This window comes from Calidris pugnax, unplaced genomic scaffold, assembly GCF_001431845.1.
Source record: "Calidris pugnax isolate Ruff unplaced genomic scaffold, ASM143184v1 scaffold103, whole genome shotgun sequence".
Classification (NCBI taxonomy): domain Eukaryota; kingdom Metazoa; phylum Chordata; class Aves; order Charadriiformes; family Scolopacidae; genus Calidris; species Calidris pugnax.
In genome coordinates this window covers 13,161,042-13,176,617 of record NW_015090990.1, presented here as the reverse complement: position 1 = coordinate 13,176,617, position 15,576 = coordinate 13,161,042, and the positions used below count along the sequence as shown (strand labels likewise).

The 15,576-nt window shown below is 36.4% G+C and overlaps 1 protein-coding gene across 7 annotated transcripts in view; it reads right to left on the bottom strand.

The window, feature by feature from the left end:
• NBEAL1 (neurobeachin like 1) overlaps positions 1–15,576 on the bottom strand; it is an 87,723-nt gene that overhangs the window by 68,490 nt on the left and 3,657 nt on the right. The gene's annotated exons all lie outside the window — the stretch shown is intronic.

Genomic DNA, 15,576 nt, shown 5'->3' with positions numbered 1-15,576 from the left:
CTGTGATTTGTATACTAGATATCTATAAAATAGATAGAAATCTAAATTTAGGCTAAATAGTTTTTCTTAGTAGAGCACACAGACTTTGTTCAGGACCAGCAGTTCTTCAGGGCTGGGTAATGTGCCAGCAGGGAGGACAGATACTAGAACCTGTAGGATTGCCAAACAGACAAAACCTGCGAAAGCAACAGGTAAATTGTATGCCAGAAGCATTTGGCTAATTAGATTCGGGTAATTTAGGACCAAGATAACACTTTATATTCTTCTAGCTTCTACTAATCTATCTGATGTAATAACAAGACTTCTCTTATGCCACATTGTTATAATGTTATCACGTTCAGGGTCGTACCCAGGCAAACCCAAGAAAGTCAGAAAAGTCATCTCTGAGTTTGGTAGTCCTAAACCTGAAATCATGTCCAAAACCAGCTGCATTTGTAATTTACCCCAGACCATTATGAGAAAAGTACCACAAAATATTCTAACACAGACGAAATTCAAGGGACATTAAGAATATGCTGAAGCAGCCACCTTGCAATATAAACTTGCATAGCAAAATGCCTGCCCCTGGGGAGCTGGGGAAAGATGATAAGGTGCCTTCAACCTTCTTTCTTCTAGTTTTTTTCTTTTTTCCCCTCTTCTTTTCTCATTCTTACAGAAAATTCCACTCTATCCACTTTGCATCTGGATTACTACAGTGTGGGAGTACCACACCTGAAATTATCAAGGAAAACAATTTTAGTGAAAGCACTGTAAAACCTCAGCTTCACTGCAGTATATTAGACTACTGTCTTCTGATTGAAGATGAAATGTCATTATCAATGCAACCTAAGAAGCCTGAGGCAGCGGTTGCCACCATTTTAATGTCTAATGAAACTGAACAATCTCTAACACATTCTTCTGTCACTCTCGCTGTTCCGCATCTGAAAGCTCAAAGCAAGTGGCTTACAGATGGGGGAAAGGAGGATATTTTCATGTGATGTTTATCTAGAAAACAGATAAGAATTTAAATGTAGGCTTCCTACTTGTTTTTAGTAGAGCAGACAGCCTCTGTTCGTGACCAACAGTTCCTCAGGGCTAGGTACTGTGCCAACAGGGAGGACAGATACTATACCATAAACCAGCACAGGAAAATTATGTCAAAATATGACATTTGAGACAGTCTCACTTTAAAAGTCAAGCTGCTTAATTTTCAAAAGCAAGCTGTCAGACCATAGATAACATGTTCCTCCACAAGGACTGTACAGTCATGTCCATTAATACACACGCATGCAGTTTCACATTCTGTTATAAATAGTTTTCAAAATGACTTCAAAATATTTGCCTAAAGTATTATAGATTTTAAATTATTTCTAGATCTACTCCAAAATTTATAAAATTTAGCAAAAGTTTTAAACTTTTTTGTTCATACTTCTCTTTTCCCTTTTCTGTATCTCCTCCCTTTTGCTTGTTGCCTTTATATTACCATAGATGTTCCAAATAACCGGTTATTTCCCTGCTGTGTGAAAATCTGGGAATAACTAACACACACAGTATTCCGGGGCAATGTCAATGTAAAAGAAAGAGTTACCAAGAAAGACTGATACAAAGAATCCTGTCAGTGCAAAATAGGTACCTACAAAAGAGCCTCCCAAGTGGAAAAAAAACAAAACAAAACAAAACAAAAAACCCAAACAAAATACAAATGGAAATCCAGAATCTGAAGTGCTGTAAAACTCTTCTCAGAGCATTTTCCACAGCAAGTACAGGAGTTATAAAGCATAGAAATCCCATTCTTGTTCTAGACTTTAGCCATGCCCATACCCCTGAAGACCCCTCTGACTCAAGCAAGAAGTATCAGAAACACCCAGATACAATTTACTTCACTATCACTGTTAATTATATATGAAATGCATTCAGATACTGTGACAACAGGTGCCAAATAAAACCTCCAGCTAGCTATGTATCTTGGCTGATTATTTGCTTCCATTGCCTTTACTGCATTTTCTTGTTCATTTTTCCTTATTTTCCCTTCTTCTACTTCGTTCCTAATCTCTCCCTCCTTCAAAACCTTTCTTCTCCTCATCTCTACTTTTATTCCCCTTTCAATGGTTGTCTTTTTGAAGTCATCACTCCTTTTTTCTGTTAAAAATTTGTCAAAAAAATATGTAAGTGTAATGTACTGTTGTCCTCATGTTTAATGTGCATCAAAACTACCAAATGGTTATCTTAAACACACGCCCATTAAGTGTCCTCAAGATGAAATTGCAATGTACCAAATGAAAAAAACCATTGAGATAAAGAATAAATTCAAGATTTCCAATCTACTGGTTTAAGCTACAGAGGTGTATATATTATTTGAAGCAGGTGAGTACAGAATACACATTTCTCAGGTTCAGAAATCAAAAACCTTGAAAAACAAACCAAAAGATGGGCAAGGAGTAAGACTTGCTATTATCCTAAAAGAATGACCTAGAAGCAGCAGAAAATGCTGTTTTCAGACATTACAGCTTTTAAAAAATGTCTGCCTATTTAAAGCCTTAACTTTCTTGTAATTCACAGAAGTTATATTAGCCACATGCACGCTACTTCACAAGATCGTAAAGATGAGGAAAACCAGGATACAATTTTAGCAATTACAATATAGCTCAGGCTATAGAGGACAAAGCAATAGCATCCATGGCAAAGCAACCAACGTAAAGTTTGCCCCGTGCATGTGTCCATGCCTCTAATGATAATGGCATGCATGTGCAAAAACTGAACCTACTTGACTTTTTTCCCTGTTGAACGAACTGCTTTGTTTTTTCTTGGCATAAGCGACTTCTCCTTGAAATATAACATCAATTACTAAATTGATTCTATTTGTATTCTAAAATTAAAATAGTTTGTTGACACAGCTGAGGCTCATCGCTAGTTGTTGACAGCAAACTTTCATAAGAAAACTCAGTTTTTCTTGGTTACGTACCATGAAGGAAGCCGTGCAAATAACGTCATTATCTGACTTTACTAATTAATTAAAATTGCTTTAACAAAAGGTTACGGATGAGAGAAGCATAAGGGGAGGATAAAAGACAAAATTAGATTAAATGTCTGTTTGCTCCTTTTTAATGATATAGCCTAAATCAGCTACAAGCTTAAGATTAAATTAAGCCTCCTTATTCTTAAAGAGTACCAGTAAGAGAGAACTGGCAGTAAGAGAGGATGTTGGCAGACAAAATATGCAGGAAAAGGCAATTATGTAGATGACAAGACTAGGCCACGGATGTTATAAAATGCCAAAAGTTTTTGCTTACCTGTAATGCACATATAGCTCGATTCTCATTGCCACAAACTCCTCCCAATTCTGGTAGAAACCAAGAACTGCACTGGAGTTTGATCATTACCTACAGCACACCCTAAGCCAACTCTCTTCTACCTCAACTCCCTGCCAGCCAATTAATTATATATTATTCTGAGTTATTAAATTAATCAGCTTTGATATCAAAATACCAGGTAACACTACTGGTATGTGCCAGTAGAAAATAGCTTACACAACAGCTGACTCATTCTGGGTCAAATTTAGAGTTCCATCCAAGGAACAGCACTAATTCAACACCATGCAGGAATATAAAAATATTTTTTAAAAAATCATCAAGGCAAAAAAGTAAACAAGATCACTTAGCAACTGAATCTACATAAGAAACACTAAGAAACAAATCTCCATTATAAACCACCTAATAGAAGTATGCTGCCTTCCCAGAAATGAACAAAAATGAAGACTTATGAACAAGGAGTACGTCATTCCAGGAAAAAGTGAACCACGATTTAACAAGTTTTGCTACAAATTAAGACATATAAGTTATGTCAACGATGTTAGAAACAGAAGTTAAAAGCAGCTTTCAAACTTTGCTGCTAATAAAGAAAAAGAAAAACCTGGTCCTGATTCAATCAGTACAGACCCCATGCTCCAGTCATCCACTGAAAGCTGCAAGAAATGGAAATTTTACTGAAGCAGTTTTAAGAAAGGCAAATGTTACACATGGCAAAGTACACAAAAATGGCCATTCCTAAAGCACAGCTAAATATGTACCTTTCTGAAGACAAGCCTACATGTTTAAAATGTGTGTTACATTTTCCCAAGCCAGCAGTGTGATGGATATCAGCTATGTACCATGTACACTGTAATTAGTCTACCCAGCATCTTCTCCACCTTGAACTGAACTTTTTTTTGAGGTCAGCTACTGCCATTTAATCTGAAGTTTAAATTCAATATATTCTAGAATTTATTTCTGTTGAGTTCTCCTCCCACCCACCTTTTCAACTATTCTCTATTTTCTCATGACAGAAGTGGTAAAACACATTAACAGTGGAATGCAAATTGACCTAATTTTAACATAAACACATTTGTGTCACGGAATCATGGAATCACGGAATTGTCAGAGTTGGAAGGGACCTCTAGAGATCACCTGGTCCAACTCCCCTGCCAAAGCAGGGTTGCCCAGAGCACATCACTCAGGACTGCATCCAGGCGGTTCTTGAAGATCTCCACAGAAGGGGACTCCACGACCTCCCTGGGCAGCCTGTTCCAGGGCTCTGTCACCCTCACCGTAAAGTTTTTTCTCATATTTGAATGGAACTTTCTGTGTTCCAGCTTGAGCCCGTTGCCCCTTGTCCTATCAGCCTGTCCTTCAAGGCCAGTTCAACTTTCCAAGCCAGTACATGTTGCAACCTGACAAATATCTGTGTTACCGCGTGGCAGAAGATTGCATCCCATGGGTATGGCAAGACTTCAGATCTGCGTTGCTACTGAGAGCAACAAATCACTGAACTGCAGCCCTGGCTCCAACTGATTCACTATAAATTGTTGGCTACTCCATTGTATCTGCAGTCTGCCCAGGGAAGCCGTGTACCTTAGCCAGACCATAATAAAGCATCTTAAATACTCAGAAGCCTTATTACTAGTAAAAGCAGCAAAACCTGTGGAATATATTCTCTTATTCCCCACTTTCATAATTACCCTTTTGTTGTCTTTCTGCAGACAGGTAGCTGGAGGCTCTATGTCAGACAACAGCTCCAAATTGTTTCCCGTGGTGCTGGTTGAAGATGCACCATCCTTTCAAAGCAGAGCTGACAAAGCAACGTATGTTTTGATAATGCACCACAAGGACAAACTGTCATAAACCAATTTTAGATTGGTATCCTTTCCCAGCTCCACCACCCACACCCTGCAGACATGACCTTTGAGATCTGCAAGAAATGCAGAAGGAAATTTTTGATTTGTACAACAGTAATAGTAGAAAGAAGCTGTAAGGGATAATAAAACACCTTTCACTAGTTACAACTTTCCAATTACTAGAAGATAAGAAACTGTTGATTTTAGAAACCTTGCTGCATTTTGTCACAAGTATTTATTTACCTGAAACTTGCCTAGCTTTCATACAAGACAAATTTCTGTAACTAATCTGAATAATAATTTGTATATAAAAACTGCATGCCTTAAAACTTCTGGAAGATAATTTCTTCAATGCTTAAAACTCCCAGAAGCTAAAATCCAACTTAAGTTAGCCATTTATCTTCACAGTGATAAACTGAAACAACCAGAGTTTTAACAAGGGGCTATCTTAAGGGTGCTGTTGTAAGAATATGTGTGAATCTGAAGGGGAAAAAAAAAAAAAAAAGTAAGTCTTTTACTTGATCATTATGAAGTAAGCCACAAATCTGCTGAGCCTAAGCTTAGGCTTCTGAGGTCAACTTATTGTTACGCAGGCGCATGAAACTGCTATAGCAACAGTCATTCACCTGCACTAATGCAAAAAGAAGTATTTTAAACCTATTAAATCCAACGTAGCTCAGAGCACCTGAAAGCAAAAAGACTTCCTTGTTCCTTCTCTTCTTTAAATACGTCAAAATACAGAAAGAAAAAACATGCAAAACAACACACCACCCGTTAGACCTCCATTTTCATAAAATCCTCTCAGCACAGTAATAGCTGTCATAGCTCTTTACACTTTAAAAAGAAAGACAACCAGGCCTGAGCAGTATAATTTTTCTAACAGGCATCTAAAAACAACCCAACCAAAATATCCCCCCAAAACCAAAGAACCACGCCTCACCAAAAAAACACAAAACATCCAGAAGAGGTGGGTTTACCAACACAGTTAGTATAATGTTAGGGAAAAAAAAGTGCTAAATAAAACCAGTCTGCTGGTCTACAGCACACATAGCAATACTGTGGCTAAACACTGCCAAACAATTAGCAAGCTTCTCATGAAGTCTAACATTTTCACGGTTGCAATCTATACATGAAAACTCTAGCAGGGCCACCCTTAGATTTGGCACAACTGGGAAACAAGCTCCCAATGCTAACACCAACTTCAGCATTTAACAACACTGAAACAAAGCCAACAGCAGAGAGGAGGACTAGTGTAATGCCCTTCTGACAGATAGGACATTTCCTATGGCAATGAAGTGAAAAGAAATTATAATCAAAATCTGTCCTAAATTGGGACAGGCTCTTGTTTTTGATATACTAAATTCTCTAGAAATTACAACAGATTTCTCTACTCTTTATGAAGAATGATTAAATGAATGACAGAAGTATTCTAATCCAGCCATGTTCTCCAGTGACTAGCTTCCCTACTCAAGAAGGTCAACAAGAAACAGAATTTTTTGCACCAGTAATAACATTTTAAAAATTCACACAAGCCAGGCATTAGTGAACTCTCACAGCTTACTCCAAGTTAAATGAAAACATTTTACACAAAACTAGCCCTGAAGTCCTCCCACTGAAAGTCTTTAGACCCACAGCTGTGGAACACAGGCACATTTACCCAAGGTTTCAAATCAACACTATTTATATAGTTATACATGTGTTGCTTTTAGATTTAACAGTAACTTCCATTTCTACTATGCCTTCAAGCAGACCCATCCAGAAGGGCAAAGCTCAGTACAATTTGTATAGCTCCGTTCAGGAAGTATTAGTTGCTAAAAACAAAAGCTGGATCCACCCCAGGCTATTTGCAGTGTCGCATTCCATGCTCTAAAGGCAAAAATTCCCTGCAGGGCAGTTCAGAGTCCGACTGTCAGACAAGCCTGACTTGTCTGACAAGACAGTTGTTTGAAGTCGTTAAATTTAACATGCAGCCATAAAATAGGCGGCCTGGCCTGACTACTGTGTGCAGCAGTCAGTCAACCTTCAAAGTAGATTTCAGCTTAAAAGGACTACCATAAAATCTCACTGGCACTTGTATTATGGTAACTAATCCCCCATCCCCAAGCATTATATTTAAAATAAAAACAATCCTTTGGTGTTCAGGCTGCATTAGACCTACAAAGAGTAACGTCAGGGAATTAAACATGGAATACTGCCTTTAGATCACTGGTGAGTTTAATAGTCTTAAAACTAATTGAAGTAGTCTGCATAATGCAGAATTGTAGAACATTTCTCAACACTGTTTGAAATAAGCTATTCATTGGGGGATTAGAAGGTTTGCTTTAAGGGAGTTTTTTCCTCTACATATTTTCAGCGTGATATCTCCCAGCAGCCTTTATTCTAAAATATGCCAAAATGCTTATGCTTTTTGTAAACTCTTCAAATGTGTAAAATGCCAAAATGAAATCTGAAAAACTCTGTTACAGCAGCAACACTACAGTTAGAATTAATAAAAGATGTCATGATAAACCATTCTAAACTGGGTAAATTGCCTTGATAAATTAAATCAATCAATTATAATTATCAAGGTAATCCCCTTTGGATACAATTTTTCATTTTAATCACAACACTAGTTTTTGTGAATCAGCTGCTGACCCAAAAGCAGAAAGGCACCTGGAGAGTAATTATAAACCTCCTTTTTCAAAATTCACTCAAGCATTCTGTTGCATTTCTGGAATGAAAAGAAAAAGGTGGAATATTTGGTTTATAAAATGGGATAGAATGATAGAAACGTGTTTCATATTTCAACAGAATGACATGAAACATGTTTCATGATAGAAACAACTATTTTGGGACAAGTTAAAACTTCCATTTGACACAGAGTTATACCAAAATATACCTATAGCCACCAATAAAATTTAGCTCACAGACATCTCAAGTCAAAATTAATAAATTTCTTCTATTTTCAAAACAAGAAAAATAATTATAATCTTCCACTAATGCCTTAGGTTAAAGAAAAAGGCAATTATCTGAGACCTATTTAATTTCCTTTCTACTTCAGATCCCCAACAAAACTGGAAAAACAAAATGAAAGAGTCTTCTTACTAAAACAGAAGTAAAGCCTCTATTTTTCTTTCTTTTGCTCTTTGTTGTTAGTTTTGAATGACAATACAATTACAGCCTTGTAGCTTGGAACAGGCATGTCACTGATGTCATCCATGGGGCAAATCTAGTTAATCTGAACTCTGACTGTAATGTTTTCATATTTGACAGAAAATACCACTAGGCAAGTTCCATGTAGAAGCTGGCATACCGTATCTCAGCCTTCTGGAGTCCACTGCACAGTGACTAACCAGGAATTTACCATACTGTGACATACTACATTCTATTAACATTCACTTTTCCCATCAAAGTTGTCATAATGAACCAACAGTAGCAAAAGCTGCAAGCTGTATTTTAAGCCTAAGGAAACAAGAAGCATCCTAAATAATTCAAGAGTCTACAGTTCCAAGATAAGCCTAAACTTAATGAAAATTCAGTTTAGGAAACGTTTAGAGTTTAATGCTTGATTGCTTTGAAATGCAAAGTTATGCCATCGTTTTACAGGAGAAAGGGGCTGAGTTTTAGCAACAATACACACAAAGCCAGCTTTTGCCCCATAAAGTTTCTAACTTTCAGTGAGATGCAAGAGACAATAAAGGTTTAACACAGATAGACTGAAAGGAAGCAGGATGGTGCTGCGACAGCAAAAACATCAGCCTATTATTTCACTATATTGAGTCTTTCAGCAGATAGAGAAAAAAGCTGAGAATTGGTTTGAGTCTGTATTTGTTTCAAAGTGTCACATGATAAATTTACACAGAATTTAACTAAAGTAAATTTTTATTTCTTCAGCCATGGATTTAACTGTTTGGTTATTTCTCAGCCTCACCAGGCCTTACATTAACATGGTACTGCAGATGAACTATACATTGAAGGTATAAAAAAAATCCAAATCAACTTTTCAAAGCACGCATAAAAAAAATCAAAACTTGAAAACTAGGACATAGCAGAACTTATGTTATTTGTGCAACTGCTGTTTGGCATCCATTGTACTTTTGCTGGTACTTTTTAAATTATTAGCACTGGTAAATAGTGAGGTCAGATTTCTGCCAACTTGTTCTCTATTCCCTGCTTTATTCATAAGAGCTTTACCCACCCAGTACAGTGAATAATGCAGGAGAAAAAGCTGTATGCTCCGTATACCTGAGCCACTGTACTCATTGCCATTTTTGAGATCTCTTTCTGCATTTTAGGTTATTACACACAACAGATATTAAAGGACCATTCCTTCTCATCCCAAATTCCAAGTTTGCCCTTGAAAACATGTGAACACTACAGAACTAACCAAAATTTTTATTTAAAAAAAATAAATCAGAAACATCAAATAAAACCTTTTCCCTCCTTGCTTCTCATAAAATGATAACCCATTTAGCCTACTGCTCCAATGAAGCTTCAGTCATGTATCAAAAAACCTGTTCATTCCCAATAGTCATAAGTTCAGCAAATGCACAGGTAAATGAATACCAAGTTTTATATAATTGAATGCATTAGCCAAATATTTACTGACAGAGCTGGTAAGGCAGTTTACAGGCAGCCTGTGTTTACCACCACCACTTTCTACAAAACTTACGAGCATTATGCTACTGGAAACTGTGCTGACACCCCACGTACATTGTTGGTTAACGTTTCCAACCACTCTTCCACAGAACTCAAGCATTTACTCTTTTTGCATGATGCTTTTAGAATAAGAAGTTTCAGTAACTTCTAAAACTTTTTTTCAGTTCCTAAATTCTCCTTCCATATTCCAACTGAAAAGTGGCAGTAAACTATATGAAGGTACAATGTTTTCTTAACATTACTAGAAGAATAATCCTGCTACCTTATTGAAGGAGTCAAATTCAAACTGCTTCATTTTCACTTTGCTTTTTGTACATGTTTCCAGTATTAATGCTAAATTTTTCTTTCCAATATAAGTGCTGCCTTTTCAACCTCTGCCTTCACTTCCTTATCAGTTTTTAAATGTCTTATGGGATACTCCTACAGGTTCTTAGTCAGATAATTGACAATAAAAAGAGTACCAACTTTCCCTACGTTAAAAGCAAACACATTCAATGTTTTCATTCAGACTTCAGAAATGTCCTTGAAGATCACTCTTCATCCTTATCCCCCACCCCAACTTCAGTCTAAAAGCCAAAATTACTAGGACTGGTTATTTAAATAAAAGTGTATTTTCTATGTTAAATTTCTTTCTGTAAGATAATTAAAGGTTTAGCAGGTGTTTTGATTTTATGCTCTCTTTGTGCTGGGAATACTATTTAACCGTTAATTTATTTTGAGGTTCTGTTTGTGCCTCCCTCAAATGTCCTTTAGATGAAGCATTCAAAAGCCTCTAAAGCCTTTGGAATTTAACCTCTTAAATATACTCACTGTTTTAAAACATGCTCTGCTTTAAATACTAGTATAATTAGCCATTCTTACAGTTAAATTTAATTCCTAATTAAATTTAGTGTTACTAACGTTACTCAATGGTCCAACAATTATTTAATGCCACTTATTCCTATTGTTTACCACAAATACATGCAATCCTTAATCATAAATCAGAGAAAAAGATTATCATAAATGCTGTAAATATCAGAGAAAGCATCAACACACACAAATATTTTATTGGCACTGGGGAGCCTTAGTGAGATGCCAAACTTAAAACAGCAGCCTCCCATTTACTAGAACATAAACTGGAAAAGTTACCTGAACAAATAATTTTTTTAAAAATGTGATGCTTATCTGTATTGTTGAGACATGCTTTATTTGGTGGGTTTTCTTGCCTCATATATATTCCTTTCATCAAGAAAAGCTCAGTAATTAAAGAAGCTCTTCTCTCTTCTGTGGCAGCTGTTTAACCTTTCTGGAGCATGTAAATATTTTAACAGTATCTATTGACAACGTTTGGATTCAGGCATTAAGCTACAATGCTGTTCATCGGGCAGCTGGCAAGCCTTTCTCCCATTTCCGTATTACAGCACAAACATACTGCATATTTGAGTTGATTCTGCAATATTCTTTTATCAGGACACATGCTATCCCCGAATCTGAACCAGATGACCAAGTTAAAAGCACCATAACTCAGATACCACACAACAGCCCAGTGTTTGTTACATTTGCTCTTATATTAGTACATCAACACACAGAACCAGAAGCCTACGTTTCTACCTTTGTGATAAATCATTCCATTTAAGAGACACTTGATTATTTCATTTCAGTAAAAGCTTGATCTGAAATACATTTGTTGATAGGTTCAGAACGGGATGTTTCTCATTAATTCTGTAAAGCACTAATTCACAAACCTGTGGACATGCAGGAATTACAACCCCATGCTGGATACCAGTAAAACCCTGACTCTTAGAGCAAAAGAATGGACAAACCTTAGATGATGCTTTACTTAGAAGTACCAGCTACATCTATGTATTGTCAAACATATTACAGAATGATAAGAAACAAAAATAATTTCTCCATAGCTAGCAAAACGTTACAGTTTTCTTACACCTCTGTCTGTTTAGATTTATCTGCCGTCTCATTTCAACCTGAAGTTTGCATTCTCTGTGGCAGAGTCCCTGTTCTGTGTCTGGGCAACCATCAGCATAAGGTCCTCCCCCCGGGCCATAATTAAGTAAGGTAACGGCTATTATAAGTTAAGAGACTAATGTCTCCCATATACACACCAGCTATTATTAAGAAAAGTTCTATATTTGTAAACATCAGAATTTTGTTAGTTCTTGGACTATGAGACACCTCTTTAAATAGCAGACAGTAAATTCAGAACTGAAGACCAACTGTTCTTGTTTATCTATAACCACTCTTATTCCAGCATCTCATAAAGACAGAACAAAGATATTTTCACCAACATATGGCCACAAATGACTTGTGACATGCTCTTTTACAAGTTACACTCACTCAGAATGCAGAGATTTAAAACAATCCGCAGAAAAAGTATTTTACAGCAATTGTTTAATAAGCCTTCACTCAGTGCTTTTAGCAGAGGTATGAATTTACACGACAGTGACTTATGAAAAATTGCTTTTACTGAACATTTGGTTTGCTCAAGCATTCATCTAGCTGTAAGCTGAATAGTTCTTTATCTAATATAACAAAGGTGATATATAGTGATGTGACATGAATCACTGACAAATCAGCAATTGCACAAGAAAGAACAAGTGCAAGCTAAGTCAGGATGAAATCACGTTTGGGATGGAAAGGTCAGTGTTTCACACGGGGCTTACAGCTTAACGTCAAAGATTATATTCTTGTTGAATTACATGCGTCTCCCCACAACTAAGCATAATTTTGCTAAAACTACATTTCTTTGAGAAACATAACTACAACATCATTTAGGCAAACAAATTCAATCATACTGCTTTATTCAGCCCTACAAGAGTTATGTCTAAAAGCTGATGTGATCATAAACTTTTTTAGTTTATTTACAAATACTTTTCAATTTTAAACAGGGACAGAAGTTAATCTCTTACAAGCAAAAACTCACATTATTTAATATAAACTCACGAATTATCCCTTGTGTTTTCATAATACTCTTCCAGAATGTATACATTTGCTGACACTTGCTGCACATCACATTAAGTGCCCCAATCTTTTGATGCAGGTGACTGACAGATTCAATTGAACTATAAAATATTGTCTGTGAGGCAGTACTTTGTAAAACAGTATTGAAGGGATGCTGGCTATATGGCAGGACCCCTTTTGGGAGTGACAGCCAGTTAGTAGGTCAGCTTAGCAAGACTGTAACACCACATACTGGGAACACTGGTATGTTCTTGCTCCAAGCCAACTTCTTTGACTATCAAGATTGTCCTGTTTTTATGCTAGCTTTGGCCCAACACAAGGTGGCTGATGCTAACAGAATTTCCCTCAAAGAACACATCCTTGAAAAGATTCAGAGGCACATAAATTTATTCTGACAATTCAAGATCAAATTTATCTCAATTCTACACAATATTGTTAGGATTAAGACACATGGAGTGTGGAAATTAGGAGGATTAGGAACATGGAGTGAATGGAAATTATTCTCTTTCCCAGACTCTTCTCACTTACAGCACAGAGTACACATTAATTTAAATGACCTGTTTAGTCCTTGTAATGCGAATGCAAGTTTAACTCAAGCCAATTAAATGCACATGTTTATATGTTAAAGCCTCAGCTTCCAAGTATTCACATGGCAATGGTCTTCCAATTGTAGAGACAGCCGTGTCATTACAGGAAGGCTATCACTGCTAGCTCACCAGTTTGTACCACTTCACTCATCACAGTGGGCTGCTTCTGACTAACACAGAAATCATCGTTTGTCCCAAGACCACTTATTTTCTCATTCAGGTCTTCCTCAGATTCCTTTAAGGCAGACTATAAGGACCCCAAATGAGGAAAAAGTAACTCAAAGTAACAGGACTTTAACCACTTTAGGACATTTTTAGGATAATGCATATAGTCACTTTTTTTTTGTCACCAGCTTTTGAACTAGTACTAGAAATTGCCCTCCTATTAAAAAAAAAAAATCTCTTCCTATGGTACAATATTAAACAAGAAGATTTTATAATATATAGAAAGCCCTCACTATGCCAGAGAGAACACCACAACAAATTTATCTTGATATAATCTGATTTTGTAAATACAAATGAGAAATACAGCACAACATAAGAAAGTGCATTTAAAACGACAGCTTATTCACAAGTCTTCTGCTTTTACAAGGGATGTCTCTGTCTCAGCTATCTGCATTAGTAAAGACCAGAATGTTATTATTATTAGCTTTACAACTGCTAACACATGGAATCCCTACTGTATTAATGACACTAAGATTGAATGAAACATGAAGCACAGGCTAGAAGTCGGCAGAACAGACTCACAGCTTTATCTTCAAACTATTATATCACCTACAAGATAAGGCAGTGTATAAATGAAATCAGGGCTTTAGTGAAGATGAGAGTGTAAGGAAAAGCTCAGAACCATTGTAATACAGTGAAAAAATTAAGATTTCCTGAGGTGCATATAGCAGCTAAGTGCCTGCATTTATGCCTTTGAAACCCCTCCTGAAGGCAACTGGGGATATTTTTTTTTTGATAGAAAAAAAATCTCTTTCCATATAAAAGGGCTTCTGATCACTTTCTGAGTTAAAATAAAATATATCAGAAATCCTGACATGCTTTATGTCTAAGAATCTGAAATACCTACTAGAACAACTGGGAAGAGACGAAATACACATAGTTAATAATTTTACAGATAAGATGGAGGTTGAACCTCTTTAATTTGAATCTGCAGCAACAGTTACTTTAGAGGATTATAAAAAATGAATTAACTTTGTATACTGATACATAATTAACATCTAAAAAAGGTTAATCAACAATTATTACAATAGTAACATTATTCCAGCCACGGTGGTCTAAGGCTACAAGGCAAAACTGGTAGAGATTACCCCAGTCACATGAGCATGAAAAGGTCACAGACACACATGAAAGCATGTCCTTTCCCCAGACTACTTCATTTCACCTAACAGAGCTCTTCTCCTGCCAATTTACTTTAGCAAAGCATTTTCAGGTGCTGCATATGCATTTAGATAAGAAGTGTTTCACGCTCCTGTGTAGGTTATTGACAACTTTGAACTGACAATCAATATGCTTGATACTACCATTGTTTACCTAGCCTACTGGAGAAAAATTTTCCCAATGAGTTCTGTAGAAAGGACCTGTGTTACTTATTCTACACATAATTCAATTATTTTAAAATGTACACATTCCAACGTCTAGGTGAGAGGACAAGAGCTTACAACCATAATATCAACACTGAAGTCAATAACAGCATTGTACATTACAGAGAATTCAACAGGGGAAAAACAAAAACAAAAAACAACCATACAACAAAATCATTTGAAACTGAAAATCACTAAAAAACATGGCAGCAAGTTGCATCCTTAACAACACTTTCTTTGCAGAAAGTTTGACATCATCATTTCAAAAAAAAAGAAAAAAAAACACCCACGAACCCAACCAACAACAAAAAACTCAGGGCAGGAACAGCTCAGACTATTAACAATACAACTCTGTGACACAACCCCAGGGACTGAAATCTAAAGTTCCCTAAATTTAATGAATTTTTAAACTGCTTCCATGCAACACCAGAAGCATTATAAATCATGTGTGGCTACTACTTTCACTGGGCATTTTAAACAGCAGACTGTAATCTGCAGCTTTGCAGCTAGTGCCCTTAGATTAGAAACCGCCAGATGAAAAACAACTGAATACCAACTAAAAGTGAACTTCTGCTGCCAAACATAACCTTAAAAAAAAAAAAAAACCACCTCATACATGGTGTCATCCAAAAACCACTTCTGCAGAGATCCTAGTTAGATGCTGTTGTCTGCTCAAATCTCC